Source organism: Meles meles, chromosome 4, assembly GCF_922984935.1.
Source record: "Meles meles chromosome 4, mMelMel3.1 paternal haplotype, whole genome shotgun sequence".
Classification (NCBI taxonomy): domain Eukaryota; kingdom Metazoa; phylum Chordata; class Mammalia; order Carnivora; family Mustelidae; genus Meles; species Meles meles.
Genome location: NC_060069.1, coordinates 159,024,492 through 159,046,559, shown reverse-complemented (window position 1 = coordinate 159,046,559; position 22,068 = coordinate 159,024,492). Strand labels below are relative to the sequence as shown.

General features: G+C 46.2%; 1 protein-coding gene across 1 annotated transcript in view; it reads right to left on the bottom strand.

Annotated features, from left to right (window-relative positions):
* B3GALT5 (beta-1,3-galactosyltransferase 5) overlaps positions 1 to 9,141 on the bottom strand; it is a 32,326-nt gene extending 23,185 nt beyond the window's left edge. Inside the window, exon 1 of the mRNA XM_046003285.1 lies at positions 9,052 to 9,141. The gene's annotated coding sequence lies outside the window, so the exon portion shown is untranslated. The remainder of the gene's footprint in view (positions 1 to 9,051) is intronic.
* Between the last annotated feature and the right edge of the window lie 12,927 nt (positions 9,142 to 22,068).

Here is a 22,068-nt window from a genome sequence, read left to right as displayed (position 1 = left end):
TCAAATTAAACTTAAAAAAAAAAGAAGATAATGCAGTGTTACCTTCAAAACACCAGAAGGAAATAACCGTCCATCTAGAATTTTATACCCTGTTAAAATAACACGCAAGAGTAAAGCCATGATTAACACATTTTCAGACACATTTTCTGATACAAATATGCCATAAGATCCAAATACACATTACCACCATGTAGCCTTACTGAAAGAATTATTAATGGATGCACTTAAGCAAGATATACAAACTCAGGCCTACATCAAGGAACATAAGACACAACAATAAACATAGAAATTGACCAATTATGTGGTTAAATTTAATTTATGTCCATAAAAATAACTAATTTTTCACATTTAAAAAGTTAAAACCAAACACTAGGCAACAGTTATAAAATAAATGACAGAGGTCATTTGACAATTTTACTGTGCTGAGATCCTTGTCATGATACAGAAATTGATAAAAATACTGAAAAACTTTATATATGGTTAAAGCACATCACTCAAAATTAAGGATAATCACCGAAAGAATGGAAATACAGTCTGCAACTTGAAAACAAACAAAGGGAGAAATTGGGAACACAGCAAAGTTTACTCATTCAATAGGAAACAAATAATAAAGAGAACCAAAGAAAAAACTGGGTAAAGAGAAAACACAGGAGATAATAAAAATAAGTTCAAGTACTTCAGAAATCATAAATAGATTAAACTCACTTACTTAAATACAGAATTTATCAGATTGGAAAAAAAAATTCCTTCCATTTGCAGGTTCAAATGACACACCAAAGTAAAGATACAAAGCCAGGTGGGAAAGACACCTTCAAGAACTGAGGTCAGGGAGATCCCTAGTGCAGACAGAAGGGAATTCAAGCCAAAAGCATCAATACAACACAGCAGCTCACTGTGTGATTTTGTGATATAGATCCTTGATTAACTTACAAACTTGTTGCAACATAGCTCAAAACATATCACAAAAACTGACAGTATTACAAGGATAAATTGTATTTTTACACATCTCAGAAAATAGCACAAGCAAACCAAAAACTAGTAGTAATAATGATCTGATGAAGAATACTAGTAAATTTTACTCAATAACTAGGGCAACAGAGGATAAATAAATCTAATAGATTCTTTTTAATGTCTAATGTAGATAACTCGGAACTTGGATATTTTGGTTATTTGTGGGAGGGCTTCACTTCCTACACTTGGGAAGTTAGACATACCCATGTGACTTTTTCAGGCCAATGAAATGGGAGCCAAAATGCTGAATGGCGAGAGACTTCATGGCAGATTCTTGATTTTCTAGCTCTCTGTTCTGCCTGATACAAATATGCCATAAGATCCAAATGGTGTTGAGTGATACATCAGTATGTGAAGGAGAGCTTCCCCCAAAAGTTGCTTGGATCAGCAGTAGACCTTGCTTCTGTGAAAATAGACTTAGAGCCTTAAGATCTGAGATGTGGGGGTTGTCTGTTACTGTGGCATAATCTAAGCTATTTGACCTGATCCAATACTGTCTGCAAATAAGAATGACTTAGCTTCTTTTCCAGTCTTATAACACTGGCTAGAATCTCAAGTACAACATTTAGTAAAAAGCAGTGATCATGAGATCCTTATCTAGCTCTTGACTTTAACAGGAATTCTTTAAGTTTCACCATTAATATGATGTTTATGCTAGGTGTTTGATAAACACCTTTGACAAATTAAGAAAGTTCCCTCTTTGTCATGAATTAGTGCTGAATTTCATTGATTCTTTTATTTTGGGTTGCATTGTTTGAGGTAATCGAGTGTTTTCTCCCTTCTTTAATTTACCGATGTCATATATTGATAAAAACCTGATGTATTATTTAGGAACTTTCCATTCATATTTGAAGAGATACCGTTAATTTCCTTTTCTTTTACTGTCCTTATCTGAAGTTGAGAATTTTTCTGTTTTCTGTAATAGTTTGCACAACAGAAGGGTTGTTTTTGTTGTTGCTCCCTTAATACTTAATGAAGTTCACCTCTAAATTTTGGGGGGTTATTGTCTTTTAAGATGGAAACAGGAACAATTCTGATTACAAATTCAGTGTCTTTCATCGCTATTTTTTATTCACGTTCTAGTTCTTCTTCAGTGAACCTTGTCACTCGTGATTTTTTACAAAATGATTTCATCTAAATTCTGAAATGCAATGGCACAAAGTTGTTTTTAACATTCTATTACTATTTAAAACCGTTTCTCTGGGGCGCCTGCTGACTCATCTGGTTGGGCAACCGCTCCTGATTTAGGCTCGGATCATGATCTCAGGGACCTGGGGTCAAACCCTACGTCAGGCTCCACGCTCAGCACTGCATCTGCTGGAGATTTTCTCTCCTTCTCCCTTCACCCCTCCCTCACTCACTCATGTGCCCGTGATCTCTCTCTTTCTCTAAAAAATAAGAAAATAAAAGTAAATAAATAAAATTGTTGTTTCTCCATGGTTGTGGGTCTTATTTATTTTTGATATGGTTTATTTATGTTCTTTTCTCTTTTTGGTTAAATCTTGCTGGGCTTCACGTCATTGGTTTTTCTAACAAAGAGTTTTTGGGTCCGCAAACTGTTTTATTCTCTATTTCATTAATTGTGACTTGTATCTTCATTTTTCCCTTTTCGTGCCTTTTATTTTTTTAAAAGATTTCATTTATTTATTTAACAGTCAGATCACAAGTAGGCAGAGAGGCAGGCAGAGAGGGGATAGGGAAGCAGGCTCCCTGCCAAGCAGAGAGCCCAATGTGGGGCTCGATCCCTGGACCCTGGGATCATGACCTGAGCCGAAGGCAGAGGCTTAACCCACTGAGCCACCCAGGCGTCCCTTCTCTTGCCTTTTAAATGTTAACTTTGTCTTCTGTGTAGCTTCTAGAATTAAATGCTTAATATATTTTAAATCCTAACTCATCTGTATATTTGAAATACTTAATAATTTGAAAAAAAAATTAGTGATACCAAGCCACATTCTGAATTCGGAGGCAATCTGAAACCCCAGTGTATGCTGAAAACAACTTTATTTTTTTTAAAGATTTTATTTATCTATTTAACAGACAGAGATCACAAGTAGGCAGAGAGGCAGGCAGAGAGAGAGAGACAGGAAAGCAGGCTCCCTGCCGAGGAGAGAGCCCGATGCAGTGCTCGATCCCAGGACCCCGGGATCATGACCCAAGCCGAAGGCAGAGGCCCAAACCACTGAGCCACCCAGGTGCCCCGAAAGCAACTTTTTGTACAATTACAGGATGCACAAAGAAAGACTAAACCCACCAATCGTAATTAACCACGATTCCAACTCCTTCTCCTCTTCCTTCATATCCTCAGATAACAGAAAATTAGATAAAACATAATATCCAGAACACAACATAAAGCTCCATACAAGAAATAATAACAATAATAATTTTCACATAAGGAGAGAAGCAGCCAAGGACTGCTTGAATTCCTTCAAATTATGTCTGAAGGTATAGCTGAATCTGTCCTTCTTCAACATACTTGACAGGGAGAAACAGTAAGTGGGCGTAACGGCACGGAAAAGAAGGGACAGCACAGGGAAGGAAACGTGTGAAAGACACATGAAGAAGCCCGTCTGGAAGAAAACAGACTCCCAGCAGTGGGTTACAAGTTCTCACGTGGGTCCTGTGACCCTCAGGGAACACGAGGGAACTATCCCCGGATGGGCTGAAATTTCTCCATCCCTGTCTCCATCTCTAGATGAACATGTTTAGCCTTGAGGTTGATTTAGAACATTTCTTTAGCAACTGGAATGATTAGTACAATCAGCGGTGATTTTAAAAGCTGTTGATGTAATATGGTGCACTTTAAGCTTTAGAAATGTTGACCACAGGGGACGCCTGCAGCTGAGTCATTCAGCATCTGCCTTCGGCTCAGGTCCTGGGATCAAGCCCCGCATCAGGCTCCTTGCTCGGCGGGAAGCCTGCTTCTCCTCCCACTCCCCCTGCTTGTGTTCCCTCTCTTGCTGTCTCTTTCTCTGTCAAATAAATAAATAAAATCTTTAAAAAATGATTAAATAAAAATTAAAAAATGAAATAAAAGGTTTTACAATAAACGGTCTGCTGTTATAAGACATGAAGAACATGAAATCAGCAAAACAAGAACAAAAGCATGAGATGACAACGTGAAAGAGAGAGATGAGAAGAGGAACCTGCAGAGCTCAGGAAACATGTGGAGAGCCAAACCAAACAAGTCAAACCAATGAGAGACAAAGAAGCAGAAACAGAGAACACAGCTGTAAGCCCAAACAGGATGCTCAGAAACGGCTTCAGATAACTACAGAAAGCCAGAGGTTCGATTAAAGAGTCGGAGACCAAAATTTAGACAAAAATTAAATACCGTGCCCCTGACATTGTTCATTTTATTCCAGCAAAATGCCGTTGCACGAAACAATATGGGCACATTTTTCTGGCAATGACCTTTAAAAGCGAGGTTTGTGTGGTTTTTTAATTCAATAACAGAAAACTAATTTTGTGGCTTTATGTTCATGCCTCATTCTTTTTTAAAAAAAAAAGATTTTATTTATTTATTTGACAGAGATCACAAGTAGGCAGAGCGGCAGGCAGAGAGAGAGAGGAAGTGAAGCAGGCTCCCCGCTGAGCAGAGAGCCCGATGCGGGGCTTGATGCGGGGCTCAATGCGGGGCTCGATCCCAGGATCCTGGGATCATGACCTGAGCCAAAGGCAGAGGCTTTAACCCACTGAGCCACCCAGGCACCCCATTCATGCCTCATTCTTGACCCAAGACAGTCTTATTCAGCATGGTAAAATGCTTGGCACAAAATGAGCAAATAATAATAATAATAATATAATGGCTACTTGTGTGGCTCTTATTTACACAGTAACACTGTTCTAAAACTTTATTTACAGAGATCTATCTAATCCTCCTACCCCTCCCACTATGAAATAAGCACTATTGTCCTGGATGTCAACGGGGGAAACTGAGGCACAGAGAAATTAAGGAGCATGCCCAAGGTCACACAAGTGTCTGGCAGAGCTGGGACTGTGAACCCAGGCATCAGGGTCCAGAGCCCAAACCCCTCATCTCCACAGGACTATTTACTGAATGAGGAAATGGAAGAACAGCTACTTTACACACTCAACTTGGTCCCAAACAACTTCTGGTAAAAATTCTGGTTGATCTGTTTTCAAATGAGTCTCATTACCTGACACCCAAACCTCCTAATTCTGGGTTTCATCTGCAGGCCACATTGTTAGACAAGATCTCTCTAAGTCATCCTGGCCACCCACTCACTTGTCCTCTTCAGACACAGGCTCAGACACCTCACTGCCTTGTAGGCAAAGAAAAGTCATCAAAACCCACAGGAGACCAACCACAAAGCTTGAAGGAGCACCATCCTCAGGCCAGGGGCAAAGGAAAAGAGTCTGGAATTAGGAGGGCTAGGAGGAGCCCTCACCCATTCAAGGGGCTTCCCTGGGGACAGAGAGAGGAAGCAGAAGCAAGCCACTGGGAGCAGAGGGAGGAGGTTAGGAGAAAACCACAGGAGGTCTCAAGCCTGGGTCTACCAAGGGCACCAATGGTGGAAACAAGCAGAAACAAGGTTTCTGGGAGCTCCTGACCCTCGACAGTTATGTTCAGGTGGATAGGGATGTGGTAGTTCAAGGTCTGCCAGGGTCATCTGAGTCAGCATGCTGGTCATCTGGGGAGAGAGGATGACAAGGCCCATACAGCATTTCACCACCACTGGAACCAGGATTCAGGATGAGGATCTAGTCCTGGCAGAACACCGGTAGAAATTTGATTCAACGCCCGTTCAAAGGAACAAGCATCCTGAGGAGGCAAAGGGAACCCCTGGGACACCAGATCCTGACTCAGAGTCAAGGCCAGCTCCGTGCTCAGAAAGGCAGTGTCAGAGCCCCTGAAACCCCTTCAGGATCAGTGGGAACTGGCCCAAGTCTGCGGCCACTACTGCCAGCCTGGCGGGCCTGAGGAAGGAGGGCTGCCCACTGGTATCCCCCGACGAAACGATGAAGACCAGCACCTGTTCAAGGAAGCTCGGTCAGGTACGCAGACTCTCATAAAATCAGACACCAACCACGGTCCTTGTCTCTTCAAAGCACCCACTTAGAAATCCTACAAGAGAAATGGTGCCCATGTTCTGGAACAACCTTTGTGAAGACAACACTGTCTTTGTCACTGTTTGGAGATGACAACTCAGTGAAATGTCTTTATGCTCTGAATCACACGTGCAGGAACTTTATGCCAATGGACCACAAAAATTTACTTATTTTTTTAATTTACCTAACAAAAGAACTATAAAATATGAATTGACTTGAAAAGGGAAACATGAAAGACAGAAAACAGGTCTTAATACACATGTAGCCATTCCTTACAAGAAGAGACAGGTACCTGTATTTTTACCATGCTACACATTACATCCCCAGGACTTACGTATCTTATAACCAGAATTTGTACCGTTTGATGCCCTATACCCATTTTCCCCACCCTCCCTCACCCTGCCTCCGGCAACCACTGATACATTCTTTCCCTCTATGAATTCAGTTTGGGTTGTTTTTTTTTTTTTTTTTTTAGATTCCACATATAAGTGAGAACATGTGTCTTCCTCTGTCTGATTTATTCCACTAAAAGGAGGATATTAAATGCTCTCTTTGAAACAATTTGCATATTACATGCACCTGTTAAAGAAAAAACACCATAAAAGATGTGCACATACAACACTATGTAACTTAACTAAAGTATTTTATTACATGTGTGGATGAGCAGAATCAGAACGCATTTACCCACAAACATGATTCTAGGAATTCCCATCGATGAAATATTCTACAGCCATCCCCAGCGCCAGCACTTCCGGGAAAATGACACCTCCCCCGATGCCTGTCTTTATTAAATCTGCCTCCTGCATCTCAGGAAGTAAGGGCAGAAACAGCAAATGAGGGAGATGCCAGTGCAGGGGGGGCAGTTGATGTTAATATTTATAACAGGCAAACACCTAACAGGGACTTCTGTAAGTTTGTCATGCTAACATAAAGGAAGGGTGAAAAATAACTTCACAACATCCAATTACTGCAGACTCAGGGGTTTCTATTGGAAGCTGTATTAATCCCCAAGTCAGACACCTAAACAGAAAAAAAAAAGTGAAACAAATAGGATAGAATAAAGTCAGGTATGATATTTACCACACACATTTACCCTGCATGAGACACACATGCGTGCACACGCATGCACACGACTGACACAGATATGATGACAAACACCAATTATAAAATCTTCAGGCATCTCACTGTACTTAGGAATGACCTAAAGAGACATCCTTCTAGTCCTCTCCTCAAAGCCAAAACCGCCACTGTGCCTCCTTCATGAGGAGACACCCTTGGCAACCTCCCCCGCCTTCCCCCAACCCCCTCCACAACCCCTGCTGCAGAAAGCCACCCACACAGACTGCTAGGGGTTGAGGTCTTTTCTCAGATGGGTTTATTCATCTTAAGTCTAAGGTGCTTCTATCCCAGGCTAATTCTCCCATCGCACATTTGCACCGTGCCCACCACGGACACACCACCTCCTCAAGAGCGTGGTGTGAATACAGATGATACTTTGTAGATGGAATATGCTGTTATCAATAGCAAAGATAAAAATAATGACTCCGTTAAAAACAGGGCAAAGGACCAGAATAGACATTTTTCCAAAAACATCCACATGGCCAACAGGTGCCTGAAAAGATGCTCAACATCACTGATCATCAGGGAAATGCAAGTCAAAACCACGATAACCTCACGCCTGTTGGGATGTCTATTATCAAAAAGACAAGAGATAACAAGTGCTGCTGGGAGGCGGGGAGGAGGAAAGCCAGGGGCACCGTCAGAGGGAACACACAGGGCACAGCTACGGGAAAGCCGTAGGGGAAAGTAAGGCTAGAACGTATGACCCAGCAATCTCACTTCTCAGTACGTAGCCCAAAGGAAACAAAAACATGATCGCAGAGACATCTGTACCCCCGTGTTCACCGCAGCAATATTCCCAATCTCCAAGACAGAGAAACAACCTAGTATCTGTGGACAGATAGACCCATTAAAAAATAAATAAATAAATAAAACCTAGTATCTGTGGACAGATAAACCCATTAAAAACAAACAAACAAACAGATAAACCCGGAAAACAATTAAACAACTGAATGGTATTCAATCTTAAGAAGGAAGGAAGTCCTGCCGATTGCAAGAACGTGAATCACCTTGGAGGGCATCGTGCTAAGGGCGAGGAACAGGAAACAGGCAAAGACGACACTGCACGATATCACTTACACGCAACACTTAAAAAAAAAAAAAGTGGGACTCCACAGAGAACAGTCAAGCAGTTGCCAGGCTAGGGGTGCAGGAAACGGAGAGGTCCTGAGAATGTATGTGTGAGACCGTGAGTAAAATTGATAGTTCTGTGTTATGTAGTTTAAATGTGCTGAGAGTCGAACTTAAACGTTCTCTCTCTCTCTCTCTCTCTCTCTCTCTCTCTCTCTCACACACATACACAAAAGGTAAATTTTTTTAAAAAAATAAAGGCACTTTTAGACCAAGTTTCATGAGATCTGGTCTGTAACCATCTTTTTTTCCTTAATTTAAAAAAGAAAAAAGAAAGAGGACAAGCCAGCAGTCCCCGCGCTCCTCCCAAACGCAGGGCAGTCCGAAGAGCCCCCGCGCCCCACTAACCCCGCGCATTCAAGCCCCAGCCCCCGCTGCCCCGCAGGGTCCGCACCCCTGGCTCCTGCTGCGTCCGTTCCTCCCTCACCCCCCGGGGCCCTCACCTGGACCTCCACGGCCCCCGCGCCTGGGCCTCCCTGACCCCTGCGTGGCCCCGTGCCCGCACATCTCGGACCCCCGCGTTCCCCCACATCCTCCGCTCCCCACCTCCCGGGCCCCCGCGTCCCAAGCGCCCGCACCTCCTGGAACCCCCTCTCCGCATCTGCCGCGCCCCCAGCACACGGCTCCTCCCGCACCCCCGCACTTCTCGTGGCCCCTGCGCCCGCACCCCCGCGCTGCCCCCGCTCCCGCGCCCTCCGCGCCCGCACCTCCCGGCCTCACCGTGCGCCGCGCACTCCCCCGCGGCCCGGTCGGGCTCAGCCACCGCACGCTCAGAGCCGCAACGCGGCGGACAGAGCCACAGGCGCGCGGCCGGTCGTCGCAGACGCTGGGTCCAGGCCGAGGGCGGCTGTCCCCTCCGCACGGCATTTAGGAGGTGGGAGGAGCCGCGCGGCGATGCGCACGGGAAATCTGATAGGTGAGGCGGCGGGCGGGCGGGGACGCTGGGCGCTGCGGCGGGGGTGGAGCCGGGATGGGGGGCGCCCCGTGTCCCCCCCCAGCAGCCCGACGCGGGTCTCGGGGAGTGGCAGGACCACCGGGGAGAGCGCCAGGGGTGGCGACAGGAGCTGTCCACGGCGTTCCGCCTCCGCAGCCCCGAGGGGAAGAGCATCCTTCAAGGAGCACCAGACGGTCCCCAATGGTGACATCTGCTCGTACATACTTAGGCCCCTTCTTTGAGTTTCCCCTCCTCCCGGCCTCCCAGGGGACGGTCCCAAAGTTAACTTCCAGAACACTTTGTACGGGGGAGGCAGTGCGGCCTGCGCTTCTCAAACCCCAGATGCCTTCAGGAAGAATACCCTCCCCTCTTCAGAAAAGAGAGGCTAGTTGCGTTGCCAGTGGTTTGATTAGCAGCAACGGAGTCAAGGTCAGCTAAAGGTATGCGGAGTTCAGGAGGCTGTTTAATCCTCTGGACCGCCGATTGACGTAGGTTCTAGTCCCATTCCCATTTCATGGATGAGGCTGCTGAGGGCCGAGAAGGGTAAGACTGGAGAAGGGTGAGCAGGTGAGTAGAGACATCACTGTGGTGGTGCCATCCCGAGCCCCGCTTTCCCTGGCAGGAAACATATGCATGCATTTATGTACAAAAATACACATCTATTTTTTTTAAGAGTTGGAGACAGATCATTGATCATCTGATTCAGGGGTTGTCAGCGACGGCTGCACAGTGACGTTCCCAGCGCCACGGGCTCTGCCCAGATGAAAGTAATCGATTTCTTTTCCTTAAACTCATATCTGCCATAGTTTCAGGGCAACGCCAGGCCCTATCACCACCACTACCCTCCACCCTGTTAGCCTGATCCTTCTTGCACACACAAAGGTGAAGTAAGCTGATGTTGGGGAGAAGGGTGAAGGAGACTCCAAAATATTGAGTGAGACAGAGTGCCAAAGCCTAAAAGGTGCAGCGTCCTTTCAGAGTTTCTGAGAGAAGAGGAGCCCCTCCCACACACACCCCCCAGGAAGGAGGCAGGAGCCTGCGGAGCTGTGGGTTGGAGGGAGGCCCCCTGTGAAGAGGCTGATGAGTAAGAACATAGTAGCAGTGTAGAACAATCACCAGCAGGCTTGATTAAACTCCCCCGCGCTTCTGCGTGGCTCCCGGCTGTTATACAGCAGTTTCCTGGGGTAAGGAGATGGGCCTGGTGCATTCAGAGCCCAGCGCTCTTAGCCAGCCCAACCTGGCAGGATGCCGCCTAGAGAGCCATAGGGGCAGCGGGCGAATAAGGTAAACCCTGGGCTCACACACACCCCTGCCCTTTCCCTAAGTCGTCTCCCCACCTCTCCACCTTCCCCACCGCCTCCAGCATGGCAGCTGTCAGTAAGAGCCACACCTCTGCGAGCTACAGACAACCTGAGCTCAACAGACTCACACTGGCTTCCCGCACCTTGAGGGATGTGACATGGGGCAGGTGTTTTTCAGCCAAGATGAAGGGAGCAAGGAAGACGCAGGATCGAGAAAAAGGGGCCAGGGGAGGATGGGGACACCATTCCAGCTAAGACCAGATGGATGAAAGAGCACACCACCTTCCAGGCCCAGGGAGGGCCCTGAGACAGGAATTCATCTGCCCGTGGCTCAATATTACCATGTGGAATGGGCTAATAGAACAGGGCAGACCGGGTGGGTCAGTGCACACAAATCTCATAGCCTTGGACACACCTGCTCAGAAAATAAAGCACCGTCTCATGGGCCAGAGCTCATAGTTAAGGGTCTGATACTGGCCTTTGCTAAACTTCAAGACCTTAGCAAAGACCTTGCCCCGTCCCTTTCACCACGGGGTGGCCCTCGCCTGTGAGCCATGCAGAGGTCCACTGGGGGAAAGATTTTGCTGTTCCCCACCCCTACTCCACACCTTTTCCAGAGCAGGACACCTGTGGCAGCCAGTCCAGCGTTGGGACTCCAGGTTGCTGTGACCCCAAACAGGGATTCACACCTCAGCATGGACATTAGGGGTCTTTGTTGTAGGGATGGTTCTGTGTGTTGCAGGATACAGAACAGGATCCCTGGCCTCTACCCCTAGATGCGAGGAGCACACACATGCACACACAAGGAGTTGTCTTCAGCTGTCCTGAACGGAGCAAAATTCCTATGAGAACGGCTGCTCTCACAGGAAGGAATGGAAGCCAGTGCTCCACAAATAGCTCCAGAGCACGTATATCTTAGGGATGCCCCATTCAAAAGGGCCAATTGGCAGACTAGAACGGTATGCTCCATAATGGGGCCCTTGGTCAAAGTCCACTTCCTCCCATCACTCCAGCCTTCTCTTGCTCCTTGAACAGGCTGAGCTCTCCTCAGGGCGGGATCTGTACGCCTCCTTGTCCCTCCATCTGAATGCTCCTCCCCAGGTATTGATGGGACTCTCCTTGGCGTCCTTCTCTCTGCTCCGATGCCGATGCTGGGTCCCAGGCAGGCCCTCCCTCAGCACCCAGGCACACACCCTCCTGCCCTCATCACTTCACATCCCGTTACCCAACTGGTCCTACTTCGCTGCCTGATGCTGCAGTCTGTCTCCCCTCCCAGAGAGGGACTTTAAGGCAGACCACTGCCTCCCAGCAGAGGGCCCAGCACAGACAGGGTGCTTGAACAGTACTTGTTGAGGGGCGGGGGCGGGGGCGGGGCAGGATGAGCAGAAATGCTTGCAGTGGCTGGAGAGAATGGGGAAGGCAGAGAGGTCTTATGCCCTTGGGTTGGGTCTCGGGGGTTGGGAGAGGCAGAGAATGAGAAGGACCCTTCCACAAATCATTAGGCCAGTGATGACAGGGCGGGGGTGGGGGATGTTGGGGAACAGCCCACTTCTCACGCATCTCAGAGAGGTTAGAGCATCTGTCAGCGGGAAATCCTGCATTTCTGACCTGGGTGGGACCAACATCTCAGCTGAGACCGTCCCAAGGGCTCTAACCAAATTAATAGACCAATAGGAGGTTCACTGAGGCCTGGCAAATGGTATTCCCAGGGAAGCCACTGTACTAATTAGAATTACGTTTTCAGGTCCAAAGCAGCTTAATGAACCGTTAAACAAAGCTCCCACAGAGCAAGGGGGAAGGGCTATTGGAACTGAGATCCAGGGCCCAGGAGGAAGTGGCTGCTGCTTGGGGTCTGGGGTCCTTGCTGGCTGTGTGACTGCCCATCAGGGGACACCCCACCTGCATAGCCCACAAAAGTCGGCCCAACCTGGGCTGGTGGCACCCACCACCTGGAGGGGGGAGTGCAGAGTGTCATTGTGATCCCCTCCCCTTGGAGGGGCCCTCAGGATACTGGCCAGAGCCAGGCTGGCCCACATGGTCACAGCATGATAAGCCTGCACCAGCCACAAGTCCTGGTCAGGGTGCATGGGGCCCCACTTTACACCTTCCCAGCCACTGAAAGGATCCACATCCAAAGTGGGGCAAGATAGGGCAGTCTATGCTGGTTTAAAAAAAAAAAAAAAAGTATCAGATTAGGGAGGAAGGCTGAGTTCTGATGACCCTGGCCACGTCTGAAAAAAGAGAGCCCTCCAGCCATCAGGCGAGGGCCAGAATTTAATGAACAGTACACAACTTGCTACAGGAAGCTTTGTGTTTCTTACTTTGATTTAGATATTTTACCTTATTTTGGGATTATTACAGAATAATGCAGTTTTTTGGCACATGAAAAAACAAAGGATTTTTAGAGAATAATCACTGATTTTCAGCTGTCAGTGGGCTGTTAATACTCAATTCTTGGCATAGTGCACCATTATCCACCCCTGATGTCTCCAAGAGTGAGGGAGCATGTACACAGAACCAGATCCTGGAGTCTAACAACAGATGTTCACCTTGAATCTTAAGGACCGAAGTTCCAAGACAGGGAGGTGATGGAGACGTGGCCAACCTCGTTTCAGTAAGTTGGCGCCACCATTGGTGGCCGTGACGACAGTTGTTGTGAGGGTTACATAAGGGTACAGTCAAGGCTGGGCATACCCCTGTGGCGCCCCATGCTCCTGTTTTTTAGAATACTTAATTCTGAGGTATTTTTTGTTTGTTCATTTTTTTGTTTTAATTCCACGTTTTGTCGCCGGAGCACAAAGCCACACCCTTACCTCAGCCTTGCCCTCAGAGCACCTGCCAGCTTCTCAGGAAGCCCAGTCTTCAGAGCTACACATAACTCTTGGCAGAGAAGTTGTGTGTGTGTGGTGCTAAATGATTTTCTAACAGACTGAAAATCAACTTCACACTCCAAGTTTTTTCTACAATTGAGGAGATTTTCATGAACCCTGAGCTCATGCAGCAAACAGCCCCTGGAGAAAGCCCTTCAAAAGAGAAGGTTGAGTGCTAGGGACCATTTTTGCACAACAGGACATTCATTTCAAATGTATACATTCTGGAGCACTGGCTTAAGACACTGATCATCTCTTGAGGAGGACACACACACACTCACACACATAGACACACACACACAGTCATTCTCTTTCTCGTTCAGGGACAGCCAGTGTCAGAAGAAGACCAACTTTTTAGTAAGTGACCATGTTAGGAGTTGGATCTGGACAGGAACGTTATGTTGGGTCCCCCAAAAAATGGGTCCCCCAATAATGGGTCCATGATTAAAGGAGCAAGACCGATACAAAGCGAAAGTCAAGCAAAGCTTTATTTCGCGCCAAGCATCAAGAATCAAACCAACCATCAAAAGACCGGTCGGAGTCGCCCCTTACAGAGAGGATGACCCCTCCTTGCTTTCCAGACTAACTTTTATAGAGCAAAGGCCATGTGGTTGGGCCTGGCCACACACAGGTGGCCAATGAGATTGTAACACACAGAGAAGGCTGCACAGTCATGCTAAGTGACCAATTGAATTACAATTTACCCTAGTAGACATTTGAACCAGGTTATCACCTTGGTCAGAATTGGCAGCCAAAAGGTGCCCAAAGGGCGGGGCCCATACTTCTTGGTAGCTAGGAGACAGTATGCAACCCCAATGATTGAACACCTCCACCTGGTTTGACCCACCCTTGTATTTGGACTTTGTTACCTGGGACTTGTTTCTGGGACTTTTTCTTAAGCAAATATCCTGGGGGAAGGGGAGCAGGGTCAATTTAAGTTTTACGACAAAATGGCAGTTTGACCGGGGTGGGGCTGCTCTGACTGAACAGGCCCTTACAGTTAACAGAAGTTTAATGAAATGTGGTGGGAGTACACAGAGCCAGTTGATTCTAACCAGGCATTGGACTTAATCTGTTGTGTTCTATCTTTTTTTTAGCATTGGAAGCTCCTTTTTCAAATGCGCTGTGTGTGGGCCTCCAACGTCCAGAAGCGAGGTAGGTCAAAGCCATCTGTTGGGGGATGGAGGCGGTCCACCAGACCCCACAACACTTCCCCTTCCTTCTATTGCCTCCAGAATATCATGCTGTGCCCAGGACTATGCCCCACGATCTTACTGTCTACACAGGAGGAATGGGGATTCCTTCCGGTTTTCAGCACTATGGTTAATGGGACTGCAGTAGCAAGCAGAGGAAGCCAAGGGGAGCCAAGTACATCAGGTTCTGATGATTTACTCTAGGGTCTTTCTGTTTCTTCTTAGGCTCCTAGCTTTTAGGTAACTCCTTCCCTTCACCCTGGGCGTGCCAGGGTGGGGCAAGGAAACAGAACATGAATCTCAGTGTGTTTCTTGTTGGCCTTCTTCCACAGGGTAGAACCACACTAGAACCAAAACTGACTTTCCCCAGACACTCCAGCTCCCAAAGCACTTTTTATTCAAGCAATCTCATTCAAGCTTCTGATAACGCCACTCAGCAAGCCCAACGGGGGCTGCAGCATGGGCTTCCAAGCCCCTTACCAGCCCTGTCCCCTCTGCCCTGCATCCCCAATGAGGATATTGGGAAGGTGCTTGGAACTGTTTCTGGCATGTGTGGAGCCCTCCGAATATGCCAGCTTTGAGGGTTGGCTAAATGACCCAGGAGCACATCCCCAAAAATTGGGGGGGGAGCAGAGGTCCAGGACCCAGGCCTCGGACTCCCCCCTTGGACTCCCTCCCCCGCCATGCTATTCCAGGGTCCTTTCTGTTGTTGTTCCCACACAACCCACAGAACATGCCCACAGAAGCACATTTGAGCTCCAAAATAAAATAAGTGCTAGCCATGCTTGGTGAAAGAAAAAATAATGCTGTTGTGTGAAGACTCTATTTTCCAGCATTTCTCATTATTGGTTTTACTGCGTGTAGCCTGGGAGAGAGCATTGATCATAGCCCACACGGGGAACTCACTTAGCCATCTTTTGTCGAAAGAGAATTACTGTCAAGTACTATTAAAGCTCTACGCCAGTCAGTATTCTAAATGTTTTACATGCGTTGACTCACTTTTTCTCATTGCAGCTGTGTGAGGCAGATGCTAATAGATCTCCACTTTACAGATGAGAATACTGAACCACACAGAAGTCAAAGAATTGGCACACAAAATACAATCTCTTAGCAGCCAGAAATGACCTAAAGTTATAATGTATGTCCATTAGTTCATTAGCCCACCCAACTACTCCCCCTGCTTTTTCTCACACATGTTATGGATTTAAGGTTGGGGGGAAGACTTAAGGAGGCAGTGCCTCTCACTCTAGTCTGAATGAATGGGGAGCTGACAGAGGTTAGCTCAGATTTCTTTCAAAGGAAGAAACCCATTAATCCATCATTAGCCCCTAGGCAGGAAGTTGGTTGAGATACCTTTTAAAAAGAGATAAGGAACCAATTATCCTATTTTTGCCTGAGGCAAAACATCCACGAATAGGGTAGAAAGAAAAAAAAAAAGTGGACACAATGTAATAAAGGAAAAGAGAACTCAATACCAAAGACAGTAGGATCCTCTCTCAAGGGCCCAGACCAGCCATGTCGCCCATCGTCCATGGTACTTGGTCCTTGCTTTCATCTGGACTCAGGAACATGGTTTTTAAGGTTCTTAAGGTTTATGCCAGGGAAACATTTACAAAAGTCTATCCCTGGCCATTAAAAATGTATTTAAAAAACAAAATATAGGGTCCAGGGTCTCAGGTATTTACAACTAACTTTGGGAGACCCTGTCTACACAGTTCTTCTCCCCCGTTTAACTGAGATGTAGCTGGCACGCAACACTGAATAGGAGTAAGGTGTACAACATAATGATCTAATACACCTGCATATTATGAAATGCTTACCACAATACATTTAGTTGACATTCATCATCTCACATAATTATAGTCTTATTTGCTTGTGATGAGAACTTTTAAGATTTACTCTTTTAGTGACTTTCAATATACAAAATACTGAAAACACTGTTGGGAATTATGTCACCATGTGCTTGTTACTATGCAGTTTTTTAAGCCAGGACTTCTCAGAACTTTTATTATGAACTGTGAATTTTCAAGAAGGACTTAAGGAATGCAGCCTTTTCCAAACTTACCAAATAATGCAACCTATTTTCCAAAGAGCCTGTTGTAGGGCTAAAGTTCCAACTTTGGTGCCCACTTTGGGTAATAACATTCTAAAGCAAAATAGATCTTAGGCCCATTTCTTGACTAGATTATTTGTTTTTTGGGTGTCGAGTCTGATAAGTTCTTTATAGATCTTGGATACCAGCCCTTTATCTGATATGTCATTTGTAACTATCTTCTCCCATTCTGTCAGTTGTCTTTTGGTTTTGTTGACTGTTTCCTTTGCTGTGCGGGAGCTTTTTATCTTGATGAAGTCCCAATAGTTCATTTTTTGTTTTTGTGTCCCTTGTCTTTGGAGACATGTCTAGCAAGAAGGTGCTGTGGTTGAGGTCACAAAGGTTGGTGCCTGTGTTCTCTTCCAGGATTTTGATGATTTCCTATCTCACATTGAGGTCTTTCATCCATTTTGAGTTTCTCTTTGTGTGTGGTGTAAGAATGGTCCAGTTTCATTCTTCTGAATGTGGTTGTCCAGCTTTCCCAAACCCATTTGTTGAAGAGACTGTCTTTTTCCCATTGGATATTCTTTCCTACTTTCTCAAAGATTAGTTGACCATAGAGTGGAGGACCCATTTCTAGGGTCTCTATTCTGTTCCATTGACCTATGTGTCTGTTTTTGTGCCAGTAACATACTGTCTTGATGATGACAGCTTTGTAATAGAGCTTGAAATCCAGAGTTGTGATGTTCCAGCTTTAGTTTTCTTTTTCAACATTCCTTTGGTTATTCGAAGTCTTTTCTGGTTCCATGCAAATTTTAGGATTATTTGTTCCAGCTCTGTGAAAAATGTTGATGGTAGTTTGACAGGGATTGCCTGGAATGTGTAGATTGCTCTGGATACCATGGACATTTTAACTATATTTGTTCTTCCAATGCATGAGCATGGAATGTTTTTCCATTTCTTTGTGTCTTCCTCAATTTCTTTCATAATGTTCTATAGTTTTTAGAGAACAGATATTTTGGGGTTGTTGAAGGGCAGGTGGGTGGGGGGATGGTATAATTGGGTGATGGGTTTAAGGAGAGTACATGTTGTGATGAGCACAGGGTGTTATACACAACGGATGAATTATTGAACACTACAATCGAAACTAATGATGTACTGTATGTTGGCTAATTGAATTTAAATTATAAATAAATAAATAAATAAATAAATAAATAAATAAATAAAATCAATGTAAAATAAATAATGATGTGATACATCTGCTATTTCTGCTCTGATCTAGTAACGGGACATTGAAGTTCATGAACACAGAGGAGAGGAGGTTCGTTGGTGAGGTGGGAACTTGAGTCTCTGACATTTGTGGAGCTGGACCACACTCTTCTCAAAGCTCCCAAGCCAGACAATAAAGGAAACAAAACTCGAGTGCTTAAAAAACCAAGTGTTGGGGTGCCTGGGTGGCTCAGTGGGTTAAGCCTCTGCCTTCGGTTCAGATCATGATCTCAGGGTCCTGGAATCGAGTCCCGCATCGGGCTCCCTGCTCAGCGGGGAGCCTGCTTCCCCCTCTCTCTCTCTGCCTGCCTCGCCTACTTGTGATCTCTCTTTCTGTCAAATAAATAAATAAAATCTTTAGGGAAAAAAAGTGTTCATGTGAACTGTTTTCAGGGACTGGATCCCTCTCCCCAGAACCAGGAGCTCATGCTTTTCTCAGCACTCCCTGACCTTTTGTGCCCCCGATGCGGCCAGGGAAGGATGGAGTTCTCATATGTCCTGTCCAAGAAAAAGTGAGTGACAATGCAGGAAGCTCCAAATCTACCCACTTGGATGAGACTCATCCCCTCATCCAGGGACTGGCTCCCATTTATAGAATGCCCAGCCATGAAAATGCCAACACAAGCCAAAATTCCTACCATGAACAGAGATGTGTGGGCAGGCTTCCTCCCGGCCATGCCAAACCTCCGTCTGGCTGCATCTCCTGGGAGCCCAGGCATGCTGGTATGGTTTAGACCACAGTTCATGCTTTCTCTAAAGTTCCCTTGTCTCTTTGTTCTCCAACAACTACCAAGGCTCACAAGACTGGGAAGTAGGCTGGGCAAGGGGTGGGAAGCAGAGAAAGAAAACATACATTTGAGATCTTTCCATCCATGAGGGAAGGGACCCATCAGGCATGCCATCTTCACTGAGCTCATAAGCTTCCCAACCAGCCATCCAGACCTCCCATCATGGTCTTTCTGGGTCTACACATTACCCTCCAGTCTGAAACCCAGATCAGAAGTCTGAGCTCCCACGTCTCTCCATAACAATCCAGTCCATTCTCCCTAAGCACATCTTTTGAGTCCAGTCCCTCCTCCCACCCCAATCCAAGCCTCACTGTCCAGTGGTTTTATGGCCACTCCATGACCTGTCTCTCTATGACCCCCACTGTTAGAAGAATCAGACCTCACTAAATCAGGCCCTTGCTTGAGAACTCTGGTTGCTCCTGGACAGATGCGTGCCCACACTGAAAGACCATTTCTAACTTGGCCCCAATCCTCACCCAGCCTCAGTACCAGCCACGAGGAGCATGGCACCACTTACCAACCATTCCTGACAGTCTGTTATTTGTGACACAGCACTCTGACATGATTGATCACCCTTCTGCCCATTCTGCCCTTTCCTGGGTCCCTAGAAAACTTCTATTTACCTACCAAAACCCACATCTAATGCCACCTTCTCTTGCCAGCTCCAAGTCGGTGACTTCATCCTCCTGTCCTGTCATGTGTCTGCAGCAGCCTCGCCACTCTGCACCCCTGAGGGTGCGTCTGTCAGCTCACATAACTGTCACTTCACTTGGGAACAAAGAGACCACATACCGTTGGTTTAATGTCCTTGAACCTCAAGTGAGGTTAGCACAGAAGTGTTAAATCATGCACAGGTAGACACAGAGGAAATCCCTGCCTGTCTTGCTATGACCCCCTAGAAGCCCACCCTCTGTGGAGATGGAAGATGGAGGAGAAGGAAGAGGTGGCAGCTCTTTCTATGCCTGGACACAGCCACTTGTCAGCCATTTGGACTAAAATATGGAAGAGCTGAGTTGAAAACAAGAGCATTATTTGCAGAAGCGATGGCACCTAAGACTGGGTGCTGGGACACAAGACTGGTCCACTTCAATAGGAGGCCATGCCCAGCACCGTGGAGGACAGCAGTCTCGCTACAGCGATGTCCCTGGAGAGCCAGGCATCGCTGGGCTGGGGACACAGGGAGGGGAGGGGATGCCCGTGATGTCCAGGAAGAACAACAAAACTTGTGCCTCCCTTTGTCATATTTAACTCTGGTCATGCTCCATAATTGGGGGAGGGTGTTTTTGTTCATTCTGCCACTTACTTCAAGCCCTGCTCACAGTGAGAAGACTTTGGAAATTATCTTACTTACCTGCTCAGAAGCAGTTGCATCATACAATTAATATTTCGACAACGCGTCCTGGTGGGAGCTGCAAACAAACAAATGAGGACCCCTTATGGAACCGATCTCCACCTCCAGGACTATAAACAGGAGGTTTTCATGGGTTCGTCTTGATAGAATTATCACCAACCGTAAAAAGACTCCCTCATATGAGAAAGTGCTGTGTCATGCTGCCAGTGGATAAATTCTGGAAGAAATTGAACTACTGGCATTAAATCAACAAATTTAGAAACTGAAGAAACAATTTTATGTATTTAAATGCAGGAAGGGCATTTAAAATGGTGCAGTTGGCACAGGCGTCTCTCATGAGCAGAGGTTCAAAAAATTCACCCAGGTCCCCGGCGGATGGTAGCTGGTATTTTCCACATCAAAGGTTTTAATCTCAGAAAAGAGCTCATAAAAAAGACACATCACTAATCTTATTTTATAGTGTTAGAAAATTGTTTAAGTGTTCCATGCCTAAATGAAGCCCCATAAATTTCAGTCCATCTGTATTTCTCGTGATAATGATAACTGTTTAAAATTGGTGAGATTTCCTCATCGGTAACAGAAATTGTTACTTAATACTAAAACACAGCAGAGTTCTTCCTTATGGGTTCTACCAGGACGAGCCAGGGCAGGACCATCGTTTCTAGTCTTTACATCTGACCTGCCTCAAGAGCCCTTGAAAACACTGGAGTCAAGGTTTTTACTGGGCGTCCTCGCCATCAGCCTGAGCTCCCACCTCAGGTTACCTGCTCCTGTCGAATCCAGATTCAGTGTTAAAATCCCTGCTACAACTTCCTCCTGGCTTTGCCATCTCAGCTGGTCCTTGCCCCAAACCTACAATGCATTATGAATAAAAATTGTACAACAGAAAGTGATGATTGCAAACTTGATTTCTTTATTGATTCCTTTGTTCAACGTGGATCTACGGGGAGTTATTTTATGTCAGGCACGTGCTAGACACTAAGAAACAAATGGTGCATCCTGGTGTGTTCCGCAGGAAGAAGGGTCCCAGCCCATAGAGGGCTCACAATGTGACAAGGGAGAGAAGTGTGCAGGTCACAATTCCCACAAGTATGAGTGTCAGGAAGGAAGTAGCCCGAGGGACCCCCCCCAACAAAACCCAGTTTCCAAACCAGGTTGTCTCACCTCCTGGCCAGCAAAGCAAACTGCATGCAGAGGCAGCCTTTTGGGCCATCAGTCAAGTGACCTCAGCTCCCCTACCCCATAGGGAGGTTCCAGAATCTTCCTTCCCATTTTGCTTGCTGCACACATCCCCAGGCTTCCATCCTCCCTCCAAACCCTCTGGGCAGCAATCCCTTCCTGCCTCCTCTCTGGCACTGGAACCCCAATTCTTCTGTGCATCTCCTGGCTCAGCCTGTCGAATGTACCCCCATGTCTCGGGTTACCAGCCACTCTTGGCCTCAGGGCTCCCCACCCATCTCAGGGCCCAGCTGAGCCAGCCTTGTACTCACTGCTTTCCAGCCTCCGGTTTTCAGATGAGAATGCCATAGTCATCTGAATCTTTGTTCCCCTGTTTGCAAAGTTTCTTTTCTCTGTGGATGCTTTCAAGATTTCTTCTTTTTCTTTGCTTTGTAACAATTTTATTTTTCCATGTCTGTATATGTTTTTTTAATTTTCATCCTGTTTGGGGTTTGCTGGGTGTCTTGACTCTATACAGTTATGTCTTACCAAATCTGAGAAGTCTGGGGTCCCTGTTTGTGTCTCTCTTCAAGTTTTCAAGTTCCTTCATTCTTTCCTGTATCAGCCATCAGCTCCTTTCTGCTATTGGGTCTGTCTAGCAATATCGGTTTCTTTTTTTAATTTCCCGGGAGTTGCATTTTTTTCACTTCTCAGCTTTCCGTGTTACCTTGCCTACTCTGCATTTCTCTGCTGAGAAGTTCTAGCTTTCCATTCCCTTCAAGACTTTTCACAGAGCACAGTTATAATAGCTGCTTTAGTGTGTACATGTGATCATTCCAAC